Below are 25,881 nucleotides of genomic sequence, written 5' to 3'. Positions count from 1 at the left end.
ATCCCCATCCAACCTGGCCTTGGACACTTCAGGAGAGCTTCAGGCAAGCCCCTATTTCCAAATCCCAGCTATCGAAAAGATAAAAAAATTCTGGTACTGATCTTGTTAGAAAGCTCTGGAAGTAAGGAGCGAGCTGCAAACAAATGCCTTGAAAACGGGTGGAAACGCCAGGAATGCTCCGTTTCTCAGGGCTCAGCCCTCCGAGCAGCCCCGGCACGGCGCAGCGCCCGGGCAGGCGGCTCCCGGAGCGCCGCCGATGCGCCGGATCCCCCCGGCCGCAGAAAAACGCTCCTCGCCGGCAGCCTCCGCACCCGCGCGGCTCAAGGTCAAGCTGCTGCCAGCTCCATCCCTCCGGAGCCGAGCCGGAGGGGCAGAGAACCCTCGGCGAGCGCCCAAATCCCTTCTCCCCGCCCCGGCAGGGCCGGCCCCGGGCCCCGGCGGTGCTCGCAGCCGCGGGGACCCGGTGGTCCCGGGGGGCTCGGGGCGGCCGCGGGCGGGCAGCGATGCTGGGCTGCTGCTGACATTTCCGCCCGCCCGTGCCCAGCCAATTGGCGGGGCTGGAGCAGCCACACATGAAATATGATGATTTTCAGGAGGAGGAGGAGGAGGGGGAGAGGGCGGGAGAGCCGCCGGCTCGCATGCCGGGGGCTGCGCACAGCCTGGCCGGAGGCGAGCGCGGCCGGAGGAGCCGCAGCACCCCGGGGATGGCCCCGAGCGCTGACCAGGAGGATGCCACCGCCACCCAGGTGGGCCGGGCACGGTGGCACCACGGCCGGGGGACGCTGCCCTGGGGCCTGGGGACGCGCAGCTTTGGGGGGATCTGTCCTGTCCCCCTCCAGAGCTGGTGGCTCGGCGCTGTCCCCGGCGAGCTGTGCCACACACGGGGCCACCGGCGCTGCTTAGCGGAGGGATGAACTTTTTTGGGGGGGGTTCGATCTGGTTTGGTAAAAACCCGGAATGCCAGCCCTGGAAGGACGCGGTGTTGCTGTGCCAGAGCCGCTCGGTTCAAACTTCGCAGCCTGGTCCTCAGTTTGATGGGAAGCACTTGACAGAGCTGCTCTGTGCCTGGCGTTAACCCTCTCCCAGCTCCGGCCGGGCTGGAAGCTGTTAATCCCGAAAAATTCACTCGCAACAAATTTAACCCCACTAAGGAGCCACGGCAGAACTCCGGGAATGGCATCCAGCAGCTGCTCCTTTTTATAATGACTTTGCATTTATCCCAGAGCCGGCTGGCGAGTTCGCACTTTATTATTATTATTATTTCCCCGAAGGGGAGGGGGTCCGATTAAAAATAATAATCATATAATAATATTCCCGAGGCAACCCTGGGAGGGCAAACCACACCTCCCCGTGCTCCGACTGTGCCACCGCTGTCGCTTTATTAATTTCCCTGCGCCGTGAGTGACAGTCCTCCAGAAGTGATAATTGGTGCGCTGTGTCTTTAAAAGGTTAAAACCCTTTTCAAAAAGGCCTCGACTCATAGTGGGAAAAGACAAGAGAGGCTTTGGCTGGCTTTGGATCCAGAAAACAGCTGCTGATTAGAGTCTGCGTCTTCGGGCTGAATTTATTACATATTTTTCAGCAGCAGGGATTCTAGGAGGAAGCTTCCGTTTGGGTTTCTTGATCGTGGTTTATTTTTATTCAGAGGAATAACAGAGGAAGGATTTGTTCCGGCTGGAGCATGCTCACAACCTGCAAGACCTCCCATTATTAAACTGCCTACTTTGGGCTTTAATATCCATGTGGTATTTTTTTTGATTTTTATTAGCGTTATTATTATTTGGCAGCGTGCGTCTGTCTATTTTTTTTTTATTATTTTTTAAATAATTTATTCGGAGAGGAAGCTGATCTCGCAATGAGCTTTCTCCTTCCTTACTTGAAACAGGTGCTAATGAAAGAATGCAAATAGCACCGGCTGAGCCGAACATTTCATAAAGAAGGGAACAGCCACCGACCCCAAGCGCTCCGGGATCTGCCCGCTGGCCCCCGGCAAAGGTAGGCACGGGGGCTTTTGTCGCTATTTTTTTGCTGTTGTTCTCTGCGTGGATCTTTGGGATTTTTCTCGCCCTTCCTTCCTTCCTTCCCTCCCTCCCTGGCTGGCTGCGGGTGCCCAGCCGGCCGGCCAGATTCCATTTTTCCCCCCCAAAGGTGCCAGCTTGGCGTCCCCAGCCCGCGTCCCCGCGTCCCCACCGGGGGTGGCCGCGGCCACCTGGGCGCGGGGCGAGCGCCCCGAGCCCGCGGCGAGCCCGGCGCTGTCACCGAGCCCAGCCCGGAGCCGCGGCCCCGCCACGCTCGCAGCTACTTTGCCGCTTAATTAGCCCTGGCTGTCGCATGAATTTATCGTCGCTTGACAGCAACTTCATTTTCTCCCACCGTGCGGGGAGGAGGAGGAGGAGGAGGAGGAGGAGGCGATGAATTGGCGCTGGCTGGTGGGAGGCAGCGCTGGGGGCGGTGGGAGGCGATCGCGGGGTGTGACAGGGACGTGCCAGCCGGCCAGGGGCGTGCGGAGGGACACGGGCTCGGGGACGTGTTGCTCCGGGGACAGCCGCGTCCTCCGGGGCCCCGCCGGAGCCGGAGCCCGGGGCCTGCCCGCTTCCATCCCTTCCCAGCCGCTGCCAGCGCCGAGAGAAATACCCGCACTGAACAAATAAAATAAGGTTCCAAGGCTCGTTTCAGCAGCGAGGTCCCTGCTGGTGGCTGGATCCCTGCACAAAGCGCTGCGGTTGGGGTTTTTTCCCCTCCTCCTGCTTGGTTTTATTTGGCTGTGGCATTCGGAGATCAGCCTGCGGGGTTTGTCCTTTGGGAAGCCCGAGTTTTTCCCGGTGTCGGAGGCAGGTGGAGGCATCCGCAGCCCCTTGCGGTACCTGCCCGCGGCTCTGGCCGGGTTTTGTGCCGTGTTCCCAAGCCCGGGCTTGCAGCAGCGACTGCAGTGGCCTCTCCAAGGGCCAAATCCAGCCCTCCTTGGGATGATCCAGCTCCTCTGGCTGTGGGAGCCTCCGAGGGCAGGGATTAGCCCTTTGTCTGGAAGTTTGTGTTTATATTTCGGCATGTTTAAGTGTTACATATTTCTGTTCTGGCTGTGCGCGCAGGATATTTGCAGGGGTTTTGCCTGAGCATTCAGGAAAGGATCTGCAAGAAAAGTTTCCCCTGATGAGCTGTGCGAGTTGAGGGTGGGCAGCACGTGAAACAAAATATTTATTTTATATAAACAGCCCCTTGAAGCTTCCTCCAGAGAGAACTTGGGAATGTCTGACCTGACAGAGGAAAAGTCCCCAAAACTCAATGTGCAGCCTGGTCTGTCCATCTCTCCCCCATTCCAAAAGCAGATGATTTTTAATTAAGAATTTGATATGAGGTGTGTGTGCAGGAAAATAGGATTAAAATGTGTTCTAGAGGCAGCAGGATGGGAATCTTCCTCTCCTCCAGGTTTGGGCTGGGTAAGGGCTGGCAGCACCTCATGTCCCCTGCCCTGCTGCTCTAAAAGACAAATCCAGGTGCTGGTGGCTGCTGGAAAGCCCCAGCCTCGGGCTTTGGGATGTGAGAACATGGATTTTTCCCAAAACCTCGTGTTCCCTGTGCTGAGACAGCTGCTGCTCCTGCAGGATTCACTTCTCGCCGTGCCAGTAACGGAGTTTGCCCAATGCTACTTTTTAAAATATTTTCTTTTGGAGATTGCAAATCCTCTGAGCTGTACCAGAACATGGGGGGGGGGCGGGGGGGGGGGGGGGGTCTGGCTTTATTCCCTCCCCCTCTGGCTCAGCTGGAGCGCTCGGATCTGTCCCAGCAGTGCCGTGTGCTGCTCCTCCCCACGCTCTGCTCAGGGAAACCTTTGGGATGAGAAGAAAGCCCGAGTGAGTGGTGGCTGAGGGGGAAAGGATGGAAGGTGTTCTTCCTGTGGGAGGTGGTGTTATCCCTATGGAGATGTTTTCCTTATGGGAGGTGGCATTTCCCCTATGGAAGTTGGTGTTTCCACTGTGGGAGGTGGTGTTTCCCCTATGGACGTTGGTGTTTCCCCTATGGACGTTGGTATTTCTCCTATGAACATTGGTGTTTCCCCTATGGAAGGTGGTGTTCCCCCTGTGGAAGGTGGTGTTCCCCCTATGGAAGGTGGTGTTCCCCCTATGGAAGGTGGTGTTTCCCCTATGGAAGTTGATGTTTTCCCTATTAAAGTGTCTCCTATGTCAAGTTTTGGTTCCTGTGCTGCCTCTAGGGCCATGAACATCTTTGTGCACAACCCAAACCCTGGTCCAGCCATTGGGGCAGGACGCAGTGGGGTTTGTCCCAGAGCTCCCAGTGCAGGTGGTGGCACCTGAGCCCTGCCAGGAGCTGCTCTGAGGCCTCTGTGAAAACTGAGGACCAGTGAGACTTGGCGGCCCTGCATATTTATGTTTTTTATAACTTCATCCCTCCTGAGAAAGGGAAATGAAGCTGTTTTAGTCCCAGGGTGCTGCTGAGCAGAGGTGGTGGCACCTGAGTCCTGCCAGGAGCTGCTTTGAGGTCTCTGTGACATCAGAGGACCAGTGGGAATTTGTGACCCTGCATCCCCATGACTTTTATAGTTCCACCCCCACTGAGAAAGAGAAATAAAACTGGATTTGTCCCAGGCACTGCAGCCCAGCTCATCTGGCACTGGAAAGGATTCTGGTCATTATTTTCCTTGAAAGAGTCGTAAAACTCCTGTAAACACCCGCAGCACACCAAGCTGGGGCCTCCAAAGGTCTCTCCAGCATCTTGGCTGTTCCTGGGAATGGCCGTGGCTGTTCCATGGGAATGGGGAGATTTCCTGGGAATTCAGAGAGCGGCTGATGGGCCAAAGGGTTTTATGGAGCCCTGGAGGAGCCGAGGTCAGAGCGCTGAATGGCCTCTAACTCCTGTAAACACCCGCAGCACACCAAGCTGGGGCCTCCAAAGGTCTCTCCAGCATCTTGGCTGTTCCTGGGAATGGCCGTGGCTGTTCCATGGGAATGGGGAGATTTCCTGGGAATTCAGAGAGCGGCTGATGGGCCAAAGGGTTTTATGGAGCCCTGGAGGAGCCGAGGTCAGAGCGCTGAACGACCTCTTCCTGCTCCTCCTCCTCCCCCTCCTCCTCCTCCTCAGGTGCACTCTAATCCTGCATTTCCACCTGGACAAAATTCCCAGAATTTTCTCTGTGCTCAGGGTGTGGAGCTGGTGAAGGAGGGATGAACAGAACAGGAACTCCCCATTAACCTAACAAAATTCCCAGAATTTTCTCTGTGCTCAGGGTGTGGAGCTGGTGAAGGAGGGATGAACAGGAGAACAGGAACTCCCCACTAACCTAAACCCCACATTTTAATAGGGCCAGCAGTGGGGGAATCTGTCTGCCCGGTGCTGGTGGGAGCACAAACTGTTCTGCATTAGTTTGGGGTTAAAAACCTCTTTTTTCTCAATGTCTGCTCAGTCTCTGCTCCTGGCTCAGTTCATGCAGATGGATAACATGGACTAGCATGGGAATAACATGGCATAGCACAGGAATAATATGGGATAACATGGGGATAATGTGGGACAAACTGGAAATAATGTGGCACAGCATGGGGATAATGTGGGATAACATGGGACAGCATAGGAATAACGTGGGATAGCACGTTATTATAGGAATAATCTGGGATATTATAGGAACAATCTGGGATAGCACAGGAATAATGTGGGATAGGATGGGAATAACGTGGGATAGCTTGGGAATAATGTGGGATAGTATGGGAATGGTAAGCCCAGCTCCCTGATTTATTTCTGTTTAAAGCTGTATGGTAATACCTGAAGAGGATTTTCCAAAATAAGTTAGAGGTCTGGTGCTTGCTACCCATATTTGGCCATGTTTTGGACCCATATTTGCCCATAGTCTTGACCCATTTTTACCCATATTTCCCCCTATTCCTGATCCATATCTACACATATTTCTCCATATTCCTGACCATATTTACCCATATCTACCCATATTCTTGACCCATATTTTGAACCCATTTTTACCCATACCCTTGACCCATATTTGCCCATTTTTACCCATATTCCTGACCCATATTTTCCCATCTTTACCCATATTTGGACCCATATTTACCCATTTTTACCCCTATTCCTGACCCATATTTACCCATACTCTTGATCTGCCCATCTTTACCCATATTTGGACCCATATTTACCCATTTTTACCCCTATTCCTGACCCATATTTACCCATACTCTCGATCCATATTTACCCATATTCCTGACCCATATTTTCCCATCTTTACCCATATTTGGACCCATATTTACCCATTTTTACCCCTATTCCTGACCCATATTTACCCATACTCTCGATCCATATTTACCCATATTCCTGACCCATATTTACCCATATTTACACATATTTTTGGCCCATATTTACACATTTTCACCACATTCCTGCCCTTCCTGCAGCAGGGCTCTCAGGATCCACAGGCCACATCTCTCCCTTTAGCTCTTTAAAAAGCTCTGAAACTTTTTCATGCCAAGAATGGAAACGTTGCAGCTCCCTAAGTCAGGGATTTGCTCTTGCTGCTGTAGGGGGGGGACCAGCGTGGCCTTTTTTGTTCCTTTTTAACCTTTCTGCATCTTTACTTTTCCTCCTGTGTGGGAAACGGGGAGGAGGGAGGAGGGGGAGCCTCCTGGCCGAGCTCTCAGTGGGAGTCCCTGGCAGATTGAAAATACAAATAATAAGTTCTGACTCTAAGCCCCAACTGCAGACAGCAGCACTCGCTGGGGTTTGGGGTTGTTTTTTTCATTTTAGATCATTATTTGCTGGGCAGGCTCTGGAAAATGCTGTAGGGGAAGCACATTTTGCTGTGGAGCCAAATGGGGGTGGAGAAGCCCCAGGGCTGTGAGTGCCCAGGGGGATTGGGGCTGTTTCAAGGGGAATGTCACACCTGAAATGGAATAATGGGATCATTTAACCAGGCTGGGGCAGTTTGGGCTCTCGTGGGGCTCTGGGATGCTGCTGGAATCCCCAGGGAGCCCCAGGAATTGCTGCTGGGATGGTCCCCAGGGGCTGCTCGTGCTGCTGTGTCCCACGAGGCCCTGACCCCACTCCCTGCAGCTGGGAGAGGAGAATCCCACAGGGATCCCATGGGATTCCAGTGGAATTCCCAGTCCTGAAACAGCCCAGATGTCAGTTCTGCACAATCTGTCCCTCCCTGGCTTCTCTGTGGGACCTTGGGAGGAGCTGGGACAGTAAAATCCAGGGGAAGAGATACCCATGGATGGCTGGATCATCTCCTGCCACAGGAGGATCCCACAGGAGGATCCCATGGAGTTCCAGCCCTTCCTGTGCATTTCCCACCCGTGGAGCAGTGCAGATTTCAGTGCTGCAGAATCTGTCCCTCCCTGGCTGCTCCTGAGGGACCTTGAAGGAGCTGGGACAATAAAATCTGGTGGAAGAGATACCTATGGATGGCTGAATCATCTCCTGCCACAGGAGGATCCCATGGGATTCACCCCTGGAGGAGCCTGGATTTCAGTGCTGCAGAATCTGTTCCTCACAGATGGCAGCTTGGGAAGGAGCTGGGACAATAAAACCTGGTGGAGGAGATACCTATGGATGGCTGAATCATCTGCCACAGGAGGATCCCATGGGGTTTCACCCCTTCCAGTGGAATTCCCTGTCCTGGAGCAGCCCAGATTTCTGTGCTGCACAATCTTCTCTCCCTGTGGGACCTTGGGAAGGAGCTGAGACAACAACATCCAGGGGAGGCCATGCCCATGGATGGCTGGATCATCTCCTGCCTCCCTGGGGGAAGGCTCTGGGGCTGACGCTGCCTCAGGGATGGGATTTGGGGGCTGCAGGAAGCAGCAGTGAGCAAATCCTGATGTAAGCAGGGATGCTCTGGGATCAGCAAGCCCAGAACTGAGCACTGAGTAAAGGAGGGATGAGAAAAGCTCGTGGTGATGTCAGGGGTGAGCTCAGGGGCCTTGGAAAAGCACTTCAGATCCAAACAAAACTTCCCTGCTGATTTTTTAGCTGCCTTGAGAGCTAAAGCAGATTTTATAATCCCATGGGTGTTCCTGCATGGATTTGTTCCTGGTGGATGGATTGGAAAATCCACAGAGTTTACAGAATGACCAGGTAGGAAGAGACCTTCAAGGACATCGAGTCCAATCCAAACAAAAGGTCCGGGAGGTCTGAAATAACCAAAATTGGATTTTAGATGGAATTTTATGTGCAGAAGAGCAGGTTCTTGGGAAGGGCTGTAACCCAATCCCTATAACCCCCATCTATCCCCCCAAAACATCCCAGCATTTCCAGCCCTCCCCAGCCAATTCCCCTTTGTGTTTTAATCCACAAAAATAAATTTATCCTTATCTCTCTCATCCTTTACCTGCCTCTGCGTTGCTTTTCAGAGTCCCTGCATTTGCAGGGATCTTCCTTTCACCCCAGTTTTGGTAGCTTGGGCTCATATTTTGAATTTTTTTGTTTCCTGCACTTCTGGCATCAGAGGGAATTTCATGGGAGAGTGCAAATTGCCGAGATAAACGACTTGTTTTGTTTTGAAGGGCTGCTCCAAAGCAGTTTGGCTGGATTTTTCCTGAAAAAAAAACCCCAAAAACCTCCTTGCTGCAGGGAATTTGGGGCAAGGAAGGAATTCTCCTGTGCAGCAGGAATGTCCCCAAAACCACATGGTGATATTTGATTGATTATAACTTGGATTAATTAATTGGAGAGGAATTCTGTGCAGGGAATAACAAAAATGTGGTAGCTGGAAGCGGGAGGAAGGAAAATATTTATGGGTTAGAGGGAGGGCATGGGGGGGACAGGAGAGCAAGAACTGCAAGTTTAAACAAATAAATCAGGTAATTATAAAGATATTGCTGTTTTAGCCAAATAAATTGGCATTTTTGGGGTGTTGAACCTGTTTAGGTTGACGGTGAGAGCAAAAGGTGCGTCTCAGAGGGGGTAAAAATGAAATTATTTCACTCCTAATTAAGCTGGATCCATCATTAGTGGGATTTAATTTGTCTTTGTGGGGTCAGGAGGAGCTGGAGGCAAAAATCCTGTTGGAAGTTTTGTTCCTAAATTGCAGAAGGGGAATTGTTTTTGTTCCCCCATCCCTGAAGAAGGCAATCCAGAAACAGATTTCCCTGGGGAAGGATGGGAGATGCTCCCCAGGGTTTCTGTCTTTGGGGCAGGAGGAGAAGGAACCTTGGGGTTTGGTTTGGGTTTGCCTGTGAGGGGAAAATGTCCCTGGGCTGATCCTCCCTGGCACCTCTGCAGGAAACGCCAGTTCTGTGGGGTTTCTGTGGGGTTTGAGTGGGAATAGAGCTGCAAATGCCATTTGTGTGGGGTTTATGTGGGATCAGAGTAACAAATGCCATTTGTATGGGATTTATGTGGGACTAGAACAGGAAATTACATTTGTGTGGGGTTTGTGCAGCACCAAAGGCCCCAAATACCGTTTGAGTGGGGTTTGTGTGGGTTGGAGTGGGGTTTGTGTGGGGTTTGAATGACCCCAGGGCTGCAAATGCCAGTTCTGTGGGGTTTGTGTGGGGTTTATGTGGGATCAGAGTAACAAATGCCATTTGTATGGGATTTATGTGCGGCTATAACAAGAAATTCGATTTGTGTGGGGTTTGTGTGGCACCAAAGGCCCCAAATACCACTTGTATGGGGTTTGTATGGGATTTGAGTGGGGTTTGTGTGGGGTTTGACTGTGACCAGAACTTCAAATGCCACTTCTGTGGGATTTGTGTGGGGTTTTTGTGGGGTTTGAGTGACCTCAGGGCTGCAAATGCCAGCTCTGTGGGGTTTGTGTTCCACGAGGGCTGCAAATGCCATTTGTATGGGGTTTGTGTGGGTCTAGAGGAAGAAATGCCACTTGTGTGGGGTTTTTATGCTAAAATGCAGTTTTGAGCCTTTGTGGGACCACAGCAGCAAATGCCAGTTCTGTGGGACTTGGTTTGTGTGGGACCAGAGCAGGAAATGCCATTTTTATGGGGTTTGTGTGGGGTTTATGTGGGATTTGTACGGCACCAGGGCCGCAAATGCCAGTTCTGTGGGGTTTGTGTGGGGTTTATGTGGCACCAGAGCAGGGAATGTAATAAAACCCATTTGTATGGGATTTATGTGGGACTAGAACAGGAAATGCCACTTGTGTGGGGTTTGTGTGGCACCAGAGTAGGAAATGCCACTTGTATGGGGTTACTGTGGGGTTTGTGTGACCCTGGAGCTGCAAATGCCAGTTCTTTGGGGCCCAGTGCCATGGGGGGCTGCAGGAACAGCTCCTTTCCCTCCTCTTGTAATTCCATGCTCCAATTCCAACATCCCAAGGCTGGAGGATATCAGTAACAGGCCTTAGGATAATGGGATTAACCTCAGAACTCAAAGGAGTCCTGGAAAACTCACCTGGGCAGCCTCCAGGAAGTGCCCGAATTCCCAAAATATCGAATCCAGCTGGAATTCAGCCCCTCCAGGGTGCAGGAATGCAGCAAAATGGGATAAAACTGCACAAAAACTCTGAGAATGGGAGGCAGGGCTGATATTCCTTTTGCCCCTCCTTTTGCAGGAGTTTTGGGATGCAGGAATTTTGGGAGCCTGGGCCCTCCTGGGCCAATCAGCTCCTGGCCTGAGCACTTTCCAGTGCTGCTCCTGGTGGGATTTTATCCCTTGGGGAGATTTTCCAAATTGTAGGATAATATCTAGATCAGGAGGAACACAAGGAAGCTGCAATTAGCCCTGTATCCATCGTTATCCCAGCTTTATTTTGGGATTTGGGTGCATTTTAAGGCCTGAACCCTTCCCTGAGCAGCCTGTTCTGAACAAAACTGAGAATTCCAAGGGTGATTTCCCAGCTCCCTGCCCATACCAGGTTCCTGTTGCTCCTGTTGCTATTTCTGTCTGTATTTATCCATCTTTTTCCCCAATCCATTTGGATTTTGCTACTGTAAAAGCTGCTCAGGGCCTTGACCTGTCTGCAGGAGCCCACCCCCAGCTCAAAACTGCATTTTAGCATAAAAACCCATAAAAATCTTCAGTATGGACCAACTTTCCGGGCTGAAAAACCCTAAAATGAACTCGGCAGTGGGGAGCAAAGGTGGAGGAGGGGGGAGAGGATGCGAATATCCCAGAAAGTTGCGAAGTGAAGCATTCCAGAGTGGGAATAAGAGCTGGAGGTTGAATGTGCAATCACAACCTCCCTTTGTCTGCGGGCTGTTGATCGGCGAAGCTGCAATCTCGTGGCAATAAATAGATATTTAAGATAAGCTCCGGCGTGTAATTAAAGACTTCTGCCACACGGCCAGATGCGCTGCCTTTATCTTTGTGTAAATGAGAGCAGAGTGGGGCTCTGCTGCGCTGAGAGCCCAAAAAAAGGGGGAAAAAAGGTTCTTTGTCCCAGTTTGCATCCGTTTGCTGCAGGGTGGGAGGGAGGGAGGGATGGGACCGTCCCCAACCCAGGGAAACTGGAAATTGGGGTGCTTTAAGGGCTAAAGGGAATTAAATGTATGGGGGAAAGGTGTTGTGCTCAGCCAGGATTTTGCAGTTTCCTTGATTTTGCAGTGTTTAGAGGTGGGAATTCAAGGAGGGAGGGATGGAAATTCAGGGAGAAAGGAAGGGAATTTTAGGGAGGGAGGGATGGGACCGTCCCTTTCCAGAGAGACTGGGAATTTCAGTGCCCTAAGGGCTGAAGGGAATTAAATGTGTTGGTAAAAGGTGAGCCCTCTGCCAGGAGGTTCCCCTGATTTTGCAGTGTTTTGGGGTGGGAATTCAGGGAGGGAGGGATGGAATTTTAGGGAGTGAGGGTTTGGGTCCATCCCTTCCCAGGAAACTGGGAATTCCAGTGCTCTAAGGACTAAAGGGAACTAAATGCGTTGATAAAAGGTGAACCCTCAGCCAGGAGCCCTCAGTTTCCCTGATTTTCCAGGGTTTGGGATGGGAATTGAGGGAGGGAGGGGTGGAAATTCAATGAGGGAAGGATGGGACCATTCCCTCCCCAGGAAAGCTGGAATTTTCAGTGTTCTGAGGAGCTAAAAGGAATTAAATATGATGTTGCCACTGTTGATAAAAGGTGCACCCACAGCCAGGAGTGTTTTCCTGATTACCCAGGGTTCTGGGATGGGAATTCAAGGCGGGAGGGATGGGACTGTCCCTTCCCAGGAAACTGGGAATTTCTGTGTTCCAAGGGCTAAAGGAATTAAATGTGTTGGGGAAAGGTGTTGCCCTCAGCCAGGAGCGTTTCCCTGATTTTGCAGTGTTTTGGGATGGGAATTCAGGGAGGGAAGGATGGAAGTTCAATGAGGGAGGGATGGGACCATCTCTTCCCCAGGAAAATGGGAAATTTCAGTGTTCTGAGGAGCCAAATTCATGAAATGTGGTGTGGGCACTGCTGGTAAAAGGTGCACCCACAGCCAGGAGCGTTTTCCTGATTTCCCAGGGTTTCAGGATGGAATTCAGGCTCCCCAGGGCTCTGACTCTGCCCCTGCTTTGGGACTCCAGGCCCAGCTTTGTCCTCGTCCCACAGGAGGGGTGGGATCAAAGCTTTGGGCTGAGCCCAAGCTTGGGAGCAGGTTTATCCCTTACAGCTCCTTAGGATGGAATTTTGGGATCACTGAGGTTGGAAAAGCCCCCCAGGACCATCAATCCCCACCTTGCCACCAGCCCAGAGCAACATCCAGGTGTTCCTTGGGCACCTGTAGGGGTGGGGACTCCAAACCTCCCTTCCAGTGTCACATCTGACATTCCAGAGGCAGATCCCCCTTTCTGTGTCCCCCAGGGCTCAGCAGGACACAGAGCACAGAAATCCTGGGAAAATATGCCCTGGGGTCTTGGGGGATGTTTGGTAACTGCCAGGAAGGCCCTGAAAAATCAAAATTCTCTTGAATCTGTGAACTGTGCAGCTCAGCAGGGTGGAAAGTTGGAAGCAGCAGGGGGTTTGTGCATGGTCCTGACAAAAATTCCACCTGAGTGGGGAGGATTCCATCCTGGAATGTCCTTCCTGGCCCTTTTCTGCACCAGGACCCCCTGGAACAGGCAGGTTTTGTTCCAAGCAGTGCCTGTGTCATTAATGGGGTCTGGTTTGAGCTTTTCCACCTTGATTTCAGATCTCCACTTTGGGCTGGAATCCTTAAAAAATGCACGAGAAGTGATGCTGTGTTTTGGGGATTAAAAACTGGGAAGGAGGAGAGGCAAGTAGAATTTCTTTTGGGATTTATCCCCGGAGAATTCCTGCTGGAATCTGGGATGGGATTTATTTGGAATTTCTTGGGTTTATGTACTGGAATTTTGCCTTCTTAACAAGGTGGAATTGTTGGATTAAGTTTTTGAGCAATTTTTAAATGGGATTCCTTTCTTTTTTAAGTGAGCTCTTGGTGTTTTGCCTCTGTTCTGCCACTCCTCTCCCACTTAGGCCAGCCCAAATCCTCTCTAAGCTCAGTATTTGTACTTTGATCCTGACTAACTCTGACTTTAAGTCAAATATTTGATTCCTGGATGTTTTTCCCTGTTCCAAACCCCACAAAATGGCAGAGCCAAGCTCCCACCCAACAACCCCACTCTGCTTTTTGGGAAATGGGTTTTTCCCAGGCTAAACCCTTTTAAAACCCTTAAAGCTGCATAAGCAGCTTAAACCCAGCTAAAGCCTGAGATCATTTTAAACAGCTTGTGCCAATAGAAAGACTTAGATTATCTTAAATACCTTAAAGAGATCTGCAGCTTTAGGGGAGAATTTGGCCAGATTTGGTTGATTATTTGATTTGGGTGATTTTGTTGTCACCACTGGGTGACTCTGCCCAGCCACTCCTGGTGGGAGACAGAAAATCAGGGAATTTTGGGATTTCTTTTTACATTTTGGGTGTTTGTTTGACAGCTTGACTGTAAACATGGCAGGAAAATCTGAATTTGTGACCTTAACCCTGCCCTCGTGCTCAGCTCAGGATCATTCCTGGACCTTTGGGTTATTTGGATAAATCTGCAGCTGATTTGCAGGAAAAGTTGGATTTTGTTCCACCAGGTGAGGATTTTCAGCAGCTGGGCTCCCTGTGCAGTCTGGATTCTCCTAAACCACTTTTAGAGCTTTGAAAATCCCACCTTCAGTGTGGTGCCTTAATTAAACCTCATTAAAAATGGGAATAAATGGGGGAAGGAGTCCAGACTGAAGGGATTTCTGCCTGCTCCTCACTCCACATTCCCCCTGTGGGGTCTGATCCTCCCATTTTTTGGAGATGGAAAATCAGGATTAATTCAGGCTCAGAAATTTGAAGAGTTTGGTTTATTCCTGAATTAAATCAGAAGGAGTTTCACTCACTTGGAGAGCTGAGTTATTCCCACAGAGGCAATTTCTGGGAGCTGATGGAGCAGCAGCCCCTGGAATATTTTCTCCAGGAGATAAAATCCCCCAAAGCTGAAAGGAAAAACCATCAGGGAAAATTTCCACTTGGAATTTCTCAGCTGGGAAAAGGAGCTCAGGCATTTTCCTGCTGCTGGAATGTGGGATGGGATTTATCCTCGGGGAAATTCCTGCTGGAATCTGGGATGGGATTGGTACCCCAGGGAATTCCTGCTGGAATCTAGGCTGGGATTTGGACTCTGGGATGGGATTTAGACTCTGGGATGGGATTTGTATCCCTGGAAATTCCTGCTGGAATCTGGGATGGAATTTTTACCCCTTGGAACTCCTGCTGGACTCTGGGATGGAATTTGGACTCTGGGATAGGATTTGTACCACGGAGAATTCCTGCTGGAATCTGGGATGGGGTTTATCTCCTGGAAATTTCTGCTCCCCCTCATCCAAACTGCAGCTCCTGGGACATAGAACCAGCCTGGGCTGGGATTTTCCCCCAGTCCCACTCCTGGTTTTGGTGCTGTGGGATTTGTGTTTATTGGGAGCACCCTGGGAAAGGAAATTGATGCTGGAGCAGGAGGGGTTTGAGGTGGTGCTTAAAATCCAGAGCTGAGCTAAGGTCTCTGCTCCGTTCCTGCACTGGGACAGACCCAGGTGAACAGGAGGGGAAAATAATGGAAATAGAAAATACGAATCACCTGAGTGGGGCAGAGGGACAGAATCCCCCTTTTCCTGCTGCCCATGACGCTGGGGATGGATGGACACCCATGGATGGATGGGAAAATGTGGCAGCTCTCGTGGGAAGGGCTGACCTGCAGCAGAGCTGCGATCTCCATCCATTGGGAACAGCTCCTTCCCATCTCTCCTGTGTACCCATGGAACAGACAGACTCGGATCTCTGACATCTCAAGGAAATAGAATTTTAGGATTTTAACTGTTTGAATTTGCAAGGGAGGCTGGAAAACGGAGGGGAGATTTCCAGTTTAATTTCCAGGTTCCCAGGCTGGATCACTCACTCGGGTAATTCACAGTGCAGCCCTTAATAAGTTCTGGGCTCCTGCATTTTAATCCCCTGATAAATGAATTTGTTATTCATAACACCGCAGGTGAGTGCTCCTTTGGAGGGAATTGCTTTCCTTCAGCCTGCCAAGCTCTGAATTCTCTCAGGTCAGGCTGCTCTTCATCACCTTCCTGGATGTTTTCCTGCTCCCAGTGCTGGCGTCCCACAGTTTGCACCTTCCTGGGGCTGAACTGCAGAGCTGAGCTTGGTGATCCCAGTGAGTCCCTTCCAGCTGGGAATATTCCGGGATCTGCTCCATTCAGGAGCAGCCTGTGGTGGATGGGGTGCTCCAGCCCCATGCAGGTGCTGCAGGGGGTGGGAAGGAGCTTTGCAGCTCCCTAAAATCAGTCAGGGTTTAGGAGGGGCTGGGAGGGGTTGGAAGGATGCAGGGCACTGGCAGCCAAGGGTTTGGGAGGAGATTAATGAGGCATTGATCTCAGCTCAGAGTAAAACTCCAGAGGCTCCTTCCCCTGGGTGCTCAGCAGCCCCAGGGCTCCTTCAGACTCCCTGGAAAGCTGGGAAGGGTCTTTGGGATGTGGGGCTGAGCCTGCACAGGGACACCTCAGAGCAGGGAAGTGGGAAGGCAGAGCATTCCCAGGATCACTGATGCCTTGGGAAGGCTGACCCAGGACAGAGACCAGACTGAGCTAAAGAACAAAGCAGAGATTTATTAAAAGGATTTCCTCCATGGATCCACCTTGGGCAGCACAAGAGCCCAGCCAGGGCTGCACCCAGGATGAACCAAAATGGTCCCAAAATGCACGAGCGCTCCCGGGGTCTCTCCCTGGGCTCAGCTCTGCTCCATGTGCACATTGCAGTTCAGTGTCCAATTCCAGCCCCAGCCCCTGCAGTCCCATCCTGCTTGTTTTTCTCTCTGCAGCCCACGGTGTTTGTGCTCTTGGGCTGAGATTTGGATCATTTGTCCTTGGTCCCCAGCTGGAGCAGGAATTGTTTTGTCTCCCTGCTCTGTGCAGAGAGCTCACCATCCCATAATGTGAATCCCAGATCCACACACTAAAGCAGCACAGAACCTGAAAAATAGAAAATCTGAAACCTGAGGCATCATCACCCCAAACTCCTTTTCCTCCATGTCCAAACCTGTGGAGCTGTTCCAGGACACACCTGGGCTGTCCTGGGGAGCTGCTGGAGGAGCTGGGAACACCAATCCCAGGAGGATCCATCCCTCCTCCATCCCTCCTCCTCCTCCTGCTCTGCTCCAAAGTTTTCATGGAAAAGCGCTGACGCTGCAGCAGAGCTCCCAGGAAAGTTCCTCCCATAAAATAAAACTGGAACAAGAAACCAGAATGCGTAAAAAAGGAAAAAAATATAATAACAAAATGAAACAAAACAGGAAAGGGTCACAAGGCAACAAAAAGCATGATTGTGAGGAAGGATGGAAAAGGGGAACAGCAATAAAATCCCGTGGGTTTGGTCAGGACATTTCCTAGAGAACAGTAAAAGTAAAAAATAGCTCAGTTCCCTGAAAACCTCAAATTCTGAGTAAAAGGTTTTTCATCCATACTCATAAATATGCTTTTAATGTGGATTTTTATTAAAAATGCTTCTTTTAAAACTTTTAAACTGTGGATTTTTATTAAAAATGTTCCTTTTAAAACTTTTATTTTCTGGGCGTCTTTTTTGTAACCTCCCACTGCTTTTCCATCCCTGCTCGGACATCCTCCCATGTCCTGTAACTCCAAATATTGCTGTTTATTCCTGAAAGTTCTGCAGGATTCCTGGTACCCCACGAGCCCCCAGCCTTTCCTTTTGGGACAGTGTTTGCTAGTGCAGAATAGCACTTAAAAATAATTAGAAAAAAAAAACAAAACAACTTTTCTTTAGATTATTTAATGTCTCCAAATGTTTTTCTGCATCATATCCCATTTTTTTCTCATTTATCTCATAAGGTGATGGCCTACCTGAGCAGAATTATGTGCACATATATTTATTTATACAAAGAATAAAAAATACATTTTTTTTATCCACAAAGTAGAAGTCAGAAAGAAAGGAAAGCACAAAAATTTTGAATTTCTTGGTGGAACATCCAAAAATATTTTAGAGATACTGGTTATTAAGAGGGAGTAACAGGGGGATTCCCATGGGGTGATGAAGGAGTGGTTGTGGCTGAAAGGTGTGTTCAGACCAGGTTCGAATATATTTATATTTATATTTATATTTATATTTATATTTATATTTATATTTATATATTTTTAAAATATTTACAAACAATATTTTATTTGTATTATATGTATAATGTGTTATATACAATATTATATTTATATTGTTTATATTTTTATATTTATTAATGATTTTTTAATTTATTAATGGTTTCTATAATTTTAATATATTTTTAAAAAAATTTAATTTCCTGCTCTGCCCCCCAAATTGCACCAAGCTGCTCTCCTGAGCGAGGCCTCCCCAAAACTCTTCCCTGAAGGTTTTTTAAAATTTTCCTCTGGAAAAATATTAATATTTTGATTTTTCGGCGCCCTGAGCTGCGATTTGCAAAACAAAAGTGGCTGCAGGGCTTGGAGCCTTTGGGGTTTGGTGTGGCCGGGACCGCGCCTGCCCCGCCAGGGCTCCTGCAAACCCCGCATCACTCCCGGGTGCGGCAGCCCCAAAGAGCCCCGGCGGCTCCGCTCTGCTGCGGGAGTGTGCCTGCAAAAACCGACCCGCGGGACAAAAACACGGCATAAAAACACGGGATAAAAATAGGGGATGAAAGTAGGGGGAAAAGTATGGGACAAAAGTACGGAATAAAAGTACAGGATAAAAATACGGGATAAATCTAGGGGTGCCCACTGATGCTGAGGAGGGGCTGTGCCGGGGGGTGCTTGGTTCGGACAGAGCTGTTTGGGGGTTTGGTTTTCCTCCCTCCCTGGCTGGAGGCCCTGCCCTGGCTCAGGTGGGGCTGTCAGAGGTGTGTCACAGGTGTGGCTCCCTCCCAGCTGTGGCTCTGTCTCAGGTGTGGCTGTCCCAGGTCTGGCTATCACAGGTGTGTCACAGGTGTGCCCCAGCTGTGGCTCTGTCCCAGCTGTGGCTCTGTCCCAGGTGTGGCTCTGTCCCAGGTGTGGCTCTGTCCCAGGTGTCTGTCCCAGCCGTGGCTCTGTCCCAGGTGTCTGTCCCAGCCGTGGCTCTGTCCCAGGTGTGGCTCTGTCTCAGGTGTGGCTGTCCCAGGTGTGGCTCTGTTCCAGCTGTGTCTCTGTCCCAGCCGTGGCTCTGTCCCAGCCGTGTCTCTGTCCCAGCTGTGGCTCTGTCCCAGGTGTCTGTCCCAGCCGTGGCTCTGTCCCAGGTGTCTGTCCCAGCCGTGGCTCTGTCCCAGCTGTGGCTGCCCCAGGCTCTCCTTTCACCCCAGGTGTTTTCCTTGGCTCCCAGCGATCCCGGGATGCGCCTCCCCCTGCTGAGCAGAATTCTCCTCCGGCTCTGCTGGGTTCAGGTGTCGTTTCCCCGGAGTTGCCGTAGGATTGCTGGGACCTGCAGCCCTAATTCCCATTTTCCCTGCGCGGCTGATCCATCAGCAGCTTCTTTCACACCCTGGCTGGGTGCACAAATCCTGCTCTTTTATTTTGGGATAGCCCCTGAGGAACTAGAGCTGGTACTGCAGGAGCAGAGGCTGCAGCTGTTTGCAATTCATGTTTTCCTGGGAAGTGAGAGGCTCATCCCTGGCTGAGGGATGAGGCTCTTGTTTTGGGGCTGAGCATTTACCTCTCCACATGTGGGACCAGCTTCTTTCTGTCTGTGCCTGTCTGGATGTCCTTCCCTTGTCTGGATATCCTTATCCATTCCCTGCCTGAATATCCTAATTCTATCTGGATATTCTTATCCATACTCACTCTGGATATCCTTATCCTATCTGGGTAGCCTTATCCTATCTGGGTATCCTTATCCATACCCTGTCTGGGTATACTTATCCTATGTGGATATTCTAATCCTATCTGGATATTCTTATCCATACTCATTCTGGATATCCCTATCCTATCTGGATATCCATACACTATCTGAATATCCATACCCTATCTGGATATCTTTATCCAATCTGGATGTCCTTATCCTTATCCTATCTGAATATCTTAATCCTATGTGGATATCCTAATCCATGCCCTATCTGGGTACCCTTATCCCATCTGAATATCCTTATCCAATCTGAGTATCCTTATCCATACCCAGTCTGGATATCTTTGTCCTGTCTGAATATCCTTATCCTACCTGGATATCCTTATCCTATCTGGATGTCCTTATCCCATCTGGGTATCCTTATCCTATCTGGGTATCTTTATCCATACCCTGTCTGGATATACTTATCCTATGTGGATATCCTAAACCTATCTGGATATTCTTATCCATACTCAGTCTGGATATCCTTATCCTATCTGGATATCCTTATTCTGCCAGGATATCCTTATCCATACTTTATCTGGATGTCCTTATCAGATCTGGATGTCTTTATCCTATTTGGATATCCTTATCTTTATCCTCTCTGGGTATCCTTATCCTCTCTGGGTATCCTTATCCATACCCTGTGCGGATGCCCTAATCCTATCTGGGTATCCTTATCCTATCTGGTTATCCTTCTCCATACCCTATCTGGATGTCCTGATCCTATCTGGGTATCCTTATCCTTCCCCAGCTCTGCACATCTGGGGCTGTGAACCTCCAGGAAATCGCCCCTGGCATTTTTCCAGCTGCAGCCACCAGCCAGGACCTTGAGCAGGGGCATGGTTCTCTTTCAGAGTCTGCTGAAATTTTGGTTGCTGAGGGAAAAGGGCGTCCTCGATTCCAGGATTTGATGTTCAGTTTATCAGGAATTGCCAGATGATCAGAACCTTTTAAAAAAATAAATTTAAAAATTCAATTCAATTCCCCCAGGGCAAAGACGAACAAACCCCTGACTAAAATGAGTTAAAATATAATTTTGGAAGTTGGGTAATTTCCAACAGACCCGTAAATGGCTTCTCACAGGTGTTGTAAAAGTCTGGGAGCCTCCTCCTGGGTGGAACTTGGATTTGGATGCAGCTGGAGGAGGCAGGAGTGGCACTGAGGGGACATCGCTGTCCGGTGACCGGGTGTGACATCAGAGCAGCATTCGGGCTCCGGGCCAGCTCCCACGATGTTCCACGAGCTTTAGGGCTGCCAGACATCCGTGTAAACTGAGATTCCCTGGATTCCAGGCTGCAGCTCCAATGGGAAGCACGGGGGATGCTGACCTTTCTGAATTCCAGTGGGACAATCCCTCTGTCACCTGTCCCTCCCACTGCTGCATTTCACAGAATCTTCATTATCTCCTAAAATTGGGGTTTGGCCATCCAGCTGCCAGGACAAAACTTGAATTTTTCACTTTTATTGTCTCTCCAGTGGGTTTTTTAAGCCCTCCTGCAGAGCCGGCCAAAGGCCAGCCCTGCTCAGGTGAAAAGTCTCGGTGACATCCCTCAGGTTATTAATTAATGGCATAATTAAAGATTAAATAAACCCAGCTCATCCCCAGTGCTCAGGGACACAGCTGATTCTCCAGCAGATTTCTCAGAAATCCCTGGAAGTGTTTGGTGCTGGCATGGGGAGGAATTCCCAGCAAGGAGAGCAGAGACAGGCTCATGGGGAATTAGGGATGAGGAAAATCTGGGAGAGGAGCCCCAAAAACTCAACCCAGCTGTGGGTTGAGCCTCTTTGTTGATCTCAAAGAGTTTGATTCAAAGGAATTCCCTGAGGAGATAATCAGCCAGGACACTGGGAAGGGAGGCTGGGGATGGAAGGAGAAGCCCTGGGAATGAGGGGAAGGGAGGCTGGGGATGGAAGGAGAAGCCCTGGGGAATCTCGGCTGCTCTTGGACAAAATTCCGGATTCCCGGGTCAGGGAGATGAATTCTAATGAGGATAAATGTGACGAGCAGCGATTACAGAGAGGAGAGCAGAGCAATTTCCTCACCCAGAGGAGATTAAGGGCCCATCACCTCAGCCTAATGAGGGCCAGCCCCAGCTTGGAGCTCCCAGGGAATGGATAATGACAGAGCTGGATCTGGGATTTGCCAAATCCGCCGTAAAAACCCTCAAACCGACGCGAAACACAAACAATTATTGATGACTTCAGAGCCGCTGGGAGCCCCGAGCGGGGACTGCAGTGGGAGGGTCCTGGGGCACAGAGTCCCCACAGCTGCTGGGAGTGTGTTTGGAGAAAGAGGCTGCTTTTCCATGGGGATGTCTTTAATCAGGATCTTAATTCTGGAGTTTTCTCAGCACGTTTGTTCCAGAATTTCAGCTGAGAGCTGTGTGGGCTTTGTCTCCTCAGCTCTGGCTGCAAGGACCGAGCTGTGCCTGTCAGAAATTATTAAACACAGACCAGGAGCTACTAACTGATGATGTGTGGCTATTTCTTTATTTTCTATTTGGAATTTCCTTGTTGGGGTTTCCCTCCTGGATGGGTGGAATAGGGGCTGCTGCTCTGGGGAGCTCTGGTCAGTTCTTTGCTCACCCCCAAACTTTGCCAAACCCAGCAGAGGTGCAAACCTTCCCCGAGCCAGCCATGGAGGCCCTGGGGCAGTGGGAGAAGGGAATGTGCAAAGTCAATAATCAAATGTGGGATTTGGTGCTGATTTTCCTTGTTTGCCTCAAGAATAAGGCAGAGATCCCTTCCAGCCTCTGCTCTGAGCTCTGACTTCCAGGAGCCTCTGGATGGGCCAAATCCATGCGGCTCCTGCACGAAACCTTGGAAATGCTCCTGTCCCATCCTGGGGTCTCAGCAGGGATTGGTTCCCTCTGTGCCCTCCTTGCCACTGCTGCAGAAATCATGGAATCATGGAATAATAGAATAATTTTGGTTGGAAGGACCTGAAATCCCATCCAGTGCCACCCCAGGGACACCTCCCACTGTCCCAGGTGCTCCCAGCCCCAGTGTCCAGCCTGGCCTTGGGCACTGCCAGGGATCCAGGGGCAGCCACAGCTGCTCTGGCAATTCCAGCCCAGCCCTTCCCACCCTGCCAGGGAACAATTCCCAATTCCCAAGATCCCAGTCGAATCCCTCCTCTTCGAATTTAAAACCATCGCACTTGTCCTGTCACTCTCTGACCACAGGAAAAGTCTCTTTTTAATCTGCTCCCTTTAAGTCCTGCTTAAGTCAAAAGCTAAAGCTGAGCTCAGCTCCTTCACTTTATCACCAGTTGCATTTTAGTTTTTTTGTTTTGTTTGGTTGTTGGTTTTTTTTTTAAAATATAATTACATTGTAATGTGTAAGAATTTTTTTTTTTTTTTTTTTTTTTTAAATGAGAGAAGACGCAGCACTTGGAGAGTTTGGGAAGGCTTGACCACGAGCTGGATGCTGGAGCCTCTCCCTTCTTCTCTCCCAGCCTGAAGAATCCTGTTCTCTGCTCAATATCAGGGACTGAGGGATGCCAAACACACAATTCCTGATTTTCTATGCTGCAGGCAGCTCCGGGCTAGCCTCAATTCCTCCCTCGTTATCAGGGCGGAGATCAAAGCTCGTCATTTAAAGAACAAATGCAGTAAATGCCTGGAATTGATGCTCTGACACTTTTTGGGAGGGGGGATTGCCGAAACAAGCTCGAGCTAATCCCGGGATTTGGCACCAGGAGCTGCAGATGACATTACCTGAGGAGTGAGGAGTTGCAGGATCCAGCCTGTTTTTGTCAGGTACTCCTGCTCCCCTGCCTCAGATCAGGGAATATCCTCAGGATTCTGTGCTGACTCAGGGTTCTTTTCATCTTCCTTAGTATGATTTATTTTGATTTTGTTTTATGACTGATTTATTTTTTCCTGCTGTGGGTTTATTTTTAGCATCTGGTGAAAAGTTGAACACCTTGAAAAGGAAAAACTGGGGAAGAAGCTGATTCCTCTGGTTTTATAAAGGCATTTCTGTCACTCTAGACAACTTTGCTCCATGAAAATTGTCCCTGAAGTGTCACTTTGTCCTTTTAGTGCAGCCTGGAACTGCGGGCAGATCATGAGGAACCCTCTGTGAATTTTCTCCCATCAAATCTCCTGGAGGGAGGATTGGCTGTGGGAGAGAGAAAGAAAAGTGCCCAGAGAACAGCAGAGAACTGCCCAGCTCTGATGGGTGGGGACAGAACACACCCCCAGCCTAAGTCACCATCCAAGAGCAAAACTTTTATTTTTCCCTTGTTTAAGAGTTCCAGTTGTAGTTCAGATTAACCAATGCAGCCAGGGGGGATTTAGAGGTGCAGCAGCCATAAATAAAATTGAAATTCTTTGTTGTTGTAATATCCTGAAATCCTATGCCCGGTCTGTAAGTTACAGGTTGATTAATTTAGACCTGTTAATGAAATAGTGCAGGGCAAAGGCAGCCCTGAGGAAAGAAATGACCACACAGAAATGTTTTTTTGGATCCTGTGAGTAATTTAAAGGCATTTTTTGCCTTTAAAAACTTCGGTGATGCTGCAACCCCAATGTTTTAGTTAGCTTGGAACAATTTGACTCAAATATGGTGGGGGTGGTTGTTAGGGTGTCTCCACAAGCAGTTTTTAAATATTTTTCAGTGGTTTCTAAATTTAAGATTGATATTTTTGCCTGTGTTCTTCACCCTGCAGGATGCAGGAACAGAAACTTCTCCTTCATCATTTGTAGCAGGGCCAGGATTGGACTGGATGATCCTTGTGGGTCCCTCCAAAATCAGTTTATTCTGTGATTTTCCAAGAATTTAAATTACCTGGTTTAAGGTTTTCTGTGCCAGCTGCTGGGAGAACTTTTATGTGTCTTGATGGACCACAAAACCACTTATTTGTCAAAAGAAAATGTGATGATTTTCAGTATTTCCACATTTTTTTTCCCTTAAGGAAGAAAAACCAAAAGCCTGGACATCATTGACACCTTCAGCCTTTAGGAATTGCCAGGCTGTGACTGCTAATTTTTTCTTTTCCGGATGGATTTGGAGGCTGGGAGGGAAAAACTCCCTCCCTTTTCCACCTTCCCCATGTGGCAGATGGGAAAAAGGTGAAAAGCCACAAGCTCTGCTGTGGCTGCCCTCCCGAGAGCAGCCATTTGGCTGCTGCTTTTCCCAAATTCTCCAGCAGGAAAAAGTCACAAATCCTGCAGAATTCCCAGCCCGAGGAGCAGCTGGCTCCGAGTCCGACAGGTGGGGCTGGGAGGAGAGGAGCAGGTTGGGGAGGATTTGTCCTTTGCTGGATCCAGGCTCTCCCTGCCTGCCCAAATACCAGGAATTCCCAGCAGTGCCCCTGACATATCAGGAGTGGATTCCAGTGGGGAAAAGGCCTCTCTGAGTTCATTCCAGGCAGGTGTCTCAATGGAAGGCAGAAATCTGGAATTTCTCACTGGCTCCAAGAAAAGGAGGACAGAGAAAAAGCTCCATGTGCTAGGGAGAGTCTGGGGGTGTCCTGTGGGTAACCCTGTGTCTTGGTTTGGAAAGCCAGGTGTCAGCTAAGGAAGGCAGGAGCCTCCCCTGAAATGGAAAATGCAAACCCCCTCCCTCCAAATTGCTATACATTTTAAATTAAGGGGCTCTCAGGAAAAAAACATGGGAGCAGGAATAACAGTTCTTTATTGGGGAAGAAAATAAAAAGATAAAATAAACAATGCAGTGAACCAAACCAGCACTGCCAGTCAGACACAGCCTGACACCCTGTGGGTCAGGGTGCTGGCACAGTCCCATTGGAATTGTGGCTCAGCCCTCCTGCAGTGCCAGGGGTGGTTCTGCTGGAGCAGGATCCTGGACAAGGGGGGAGTCTTCCTCTGCAGCTCCAGGGGAAGGGGCAGCTGCTGTTCCTCTGGGAATCCAGTGCAGAAGCCGTGCTGGTGCTGCAGAATCTCAGATTCTATCCAGGCAGGAATGCTTGGCTCCTCCCCTGGGCTCACATCTCCCATGGATGCTGCAGTTCTTATCAGCCCTGCAGGGACATTGCACAGCCTGTTATCAGCAGATGTCCCTGGAGGGAGGAGTGGCTGTGGAAGAGATAAGGAAAACTGCACAATGAACAGAGACAATGCCATGCAGATGGGAAATGGAACACAGCTGGCTTGGCAATGCAGGACATCCTGCCAGGGGACATCACCCCCAGCTCCACTGCCAAATCCCAGAGGGACACAAAGCTGTGGAATTCCAGAGTGATTTGTGTTGGAAGGGATCCTAAATCCCATCCCATATACCCCTGCCATGGCAGGGACACCTCCCACTGTCCCAGGTGCTCCCAGCCCCAATGTCCAGCCTGGCCTTGGGCACTGCCAGGGATCCAGGGGCAGCCACAGCTGCTCTGGCAATTCCAGCCCATCCCACAGAACAATTCCATAATCTGCCCTAACCTTGTTGGCTAGATCAGCGTTTGGAGTCCAGAAGGGAATGGTGGATGATGGAATTTTCATTGCTTCCCCCTCATCCTCCTCCTCCCCCAGTTCTCATCACACAAGCTGGCACAGCCGGGCTCTGTCACCTCCTTGGGTGTCACCAGCTCTGCTGACTTTGGAGACATCCCTGCCTCTCCAAAACACTGAATTTTGGGGGGAAATCCCCGCTTTTCCAGCCAAGACCCCAAATTGTGCCTGACCTGCTC

The 25,881-nt window shown here is 50.0% G+C and overlaps 1 protein-coding gene across 7 annotated transcripts in view; it reads left to right on the top strand.

The window, feature by feature from the left end:
• Positions 1-616: 616 nt before the first annotated feature.
• Positions 617-25,881, top strand: part of HIVEP3 (HIVEP zinc finger 3) — a 257,222-nt gene continuing 231,957 nt past the window's right edge. For 5 of the 7 annotated variants that reach the window (XM_039729169.1, XM_039729168.1, XM_039729166.1 and 2 more), the window contains exons 1-2: positions 617-746; positions 1,886-1,995. The gene's annotated coding sequence lies outside the window, so the exon portion shown is untranslated. The other 2 variants (XM_039729167.1, XM_039729170.1) reach the window with 2 other exon arrangements.

The sequence above is a fragment of the Passer montanus genome, unplaced genomic scaffold (assembly GCF_014805655.1).
Source record: "Passer montanus isolate IOZ18808 unplaced genomic scaffold, ASM1480565v1 scaffold68, whole genome shotgun sequence".
NCBI lineage: Eukaryota > Metazoa > Chordata > Aves > Passeriformes > Passeridae > Passer > Passer montanus.
The sequence above is the reverse complement of the archived record's forward strand: the minus strand, read 5'-3'. Positions and strand labels throughout refer to the sequence as shown.